Below are 3,198 nucleotides of genomic sequence, written 5' to 3' on the forward strand. Positions count from 1 at the left end.
CAGAAGGCCTGCGTTCAGTCCTCACTGCCAGGAATCACCCCTGAGCACCACTAGATGTGGCCCAAAAATAAGAAAGGCCAAATCTCAGCACTGCCTGGGTGACTCTGGTGGCCACTGGAACCACAGCCCCAGCTAGTACCAGGGCCTGGCACTGAAAGGTCAGCCGAGTATCATCAGGAGTAGGTCCTGGCCCCTTGAGCACTGCTTGGGAATCCAGTCCTCACAAAATAATAATAATCGTTGTTGTTGTTGTTGTTGTTATCATTATTATTATTTTGGTTTTTGGACCACACCTAGAAGGGCTCAAGACTTACTTCTGATTCTGTGTTCAGGAATCAGTCCTGGTTGGTGCTCAGGGAACCACAAGTAGTGCCAAGATCGAATCTGGATTGGCTGCTTGGACGACAAGAGCCCTATCCACTCCACTATCCCTCTCGCACCCCCTAAAATTAAAGGACCAGGAAAAAGGCTGCTCCTTGTGGAGCTCAGGACATGTCCACGTGGCTCTAATTCCATGGAGAGAGATGAGAAGGAAGAGAAAGGGGAGGGCAGTTCTTAGCAGGTGGAGTTAGTGAGGGCCTTCACATTGACAAATGAAAGCTTGGGATAATGTCACGTGAGGACAAGGAGCCAAAGAAACCAGGGGGCCAGAGAGATAGTATGATAGGTAGGGCGTCTGCCTGGTCCACACATAGCTGACCTGGGTTCACTCCCTGGAACCACATAGGATCCCTGGAGCCAGCCAGAAATGACCCCTGAGGGCCGGAGCGATAGCACAGTGGGTAGGGCGTTTGCCTTGCACACGGCTGACCTGGGTTCGATCCCTGGCATCTCATATGGTCCCCCAAGCACCGCCAGGAGTAATTCCTGAGTGCAGAGCCAGGAATAACCCCTGAGCATCGCTGGGTGTGACCCAAAAAGCAAAAAACAAAAACAAACAAACAGAAGTGACCCCTGAGTGCAGAGCCAGGGGTAAGCCCTGAGTTCTGCTGTACCAAAACCAAAACAAAACAAGAGTCCAGGAAGGCGGCTCAGAGATCTGCCTTTTGGACAAGCAGCCAAAAGAGAAGATACTTTCAGGGCTGGAGCGATAGCACAGCGAGTAGGGCATTTGCCTTGCACACAGCCGACCCAGGTTTGATTCCCAGCATCCCATACGGTTCCCTGAGCACTGCCAGGAGTATTTCCTGAGTGCAGAGCCAGGAGTAACCCCTGAGCATCGCCAGCTGTGACCCAAAAAGGAGAGAGAGAGAGAGAAAGAGAGAGAGAGAGAGAGAGAGAGAGAAGATGCTCCCTTGACAGATGAACGCTGAGTTGTCAAGGAATTGGTAAGGAGAGGTGAGGATCCAGAGGGTCAGTCCAGCAGAACTATGGACTGAGCAAGCCACTGAGCAAGCCACTGCCAGACTCAGAAACTCATCGTCTGAGCTGAAGAACAAACCAGGAAGCAGTAAGGCTGCTCTCCATGCCCTCCCGCCAGCAGGACATCTGGGAGGAATTGCAAGACATACTTTCTTAATTTTCTTTTTCTGCAGTGCCAGGGGTGAAACTCAGGGCCTCACAGAAGCAAAGCAAGTGCTCAACAGCTGAGGTATATCCCCGCTGTCAGAGCCCAGATTTTTTTTTCCCAGTTGTGGGAAGGTTTGGGCCACTCCCAGTGGTACTTGGACAGTGCTCTTAGTGACCATGCTGTCCCAGGAACTGACACAGGGTCTGGTGCACAAATGGAACTTACCTTTGCTTCTGTCCTATCTCTGGCCTAGTGCCTAACTTGTTTGGGAGGCTGGGGGATTTGGGCCTCGCCCAAACCTGTAGTGCTCAAGGCTTACTCCTGACTTTGTGCTCAGGGAGGGGCTGGAGAAATAGCACAGCGGGTAGGGCGTTTGCCTTGCACGAGGCCGACCTGGGTTCGATTCCCAGCATCCCATATGGTCCCCCAAGCACCACCAGGAGTAATTCCTGAGTGCAGAGCCAGGAGTAGACCCTGTGCATCGCTGGGTGTGACCCAAAAAGCAAAAAAAAAAAAAAGTGTTCAGGGATTACCCCTGGTGATGCTCAGGGGACCATATTCAGTGCTGGGATCAAACCAGGGGTACCCCGTGCAAGGCAAGTGCCTACCCCTATACTCTCTCTCTAGAAGCTTCTCCTTATCCTCCTTCACCTCCTCCTCCTCCTCCTCGTCCTCGTCCTCCTCCTCGTCCTCATCCTCCTTCTCTTCTTCCTCTTCCTCCTCCATCTCCTCTTCCTCATCCTCCTTCTCCTCTGCCTCCTCTTCCTTCTTCTTCTCTTTCTCCTTCATTTGTTTCTGGATTACATCCATTGTTCTTCAGGCTTAGTCCTGCCTCCGTGTTCAGGGGTCACTCATGGTGAGACTTCAGGGACCCTCTGTGGATTGTACTGTGTCTCTGACCCAAACCTAGCTTCTAAAAATGCAACTACATAGAGGGGCATTTAATTGAACGTGGAGGTTGCAAAAAAATATTGCAAGGACCAAATATCAATTCAAAATCTATCACCTAATGAGTCCAAATTGTTTCTGGCAGGGCTTCTCTCTCCTGCGTTGTCTGGTTTGGTGGGTGGTTGCTGTTATGTGTTGCCAGCATTGTTTTGTCTGGGAGCCATACCCAGCTCTGTTCAGGGCTTACTCCTGGCTGTGTGCACAGGCATGACTCCTGTCAGGGCTCAGGGGACCATATGAGACACCAACCATCAAACTGCACTTGTTGCATATAAGGCAAACACACTAGCTGCTGTATTATCACTGTGGCCTTATGCTGAGTATTTTGGGTTTTTTTTTTCCCTTTATTTTATTTTTTTTTTTACAGTTGTAGATTTACAATTTTTTGTGCTTTGGTTTCAATTATACAATGATCAGATACCCATCCCTCCACCAGTGCCCATTTTCCACCACCATGGATAATATCCCCCCCACCCCCATCACCCCATCCCCCCCCCGTCTCTGTGGCAGGGCAATCCCCTGTGTTCTCTCTCTCCTTTTGGGTGTTGTGGTCTGCAAAAGAGGCATTGAGTGGCAAACATGTTCAGTCCATAGTCTACTTTCGACATGCATCTCCCCTCCTGGGAGGATCCTCCAAACATCCTTTATTTGGTGCTCCCTTCTCTATCTGAACTGCCCTTTCCTCTAGGATACCCGCTGGCCTCTAAGTTATGGAGTAATCGTCCTGGTGCTGATCTCAG

The sequence above is a fragment of the Sorex fumeus genome, unplaced genomic scaffold, assembly GCF_029834395.1.
Source record: "Sorex fumeus unplaced genomic scaffold, SorFum_2.1 ptg000036l, whole genome shotgun sequence".
Lineage (NCBI taxonomy): Eukaryota > Metazoa > Chordata > Mammalia > Eulipotyphla > Soricidae > Sorex > Sorex fumeus.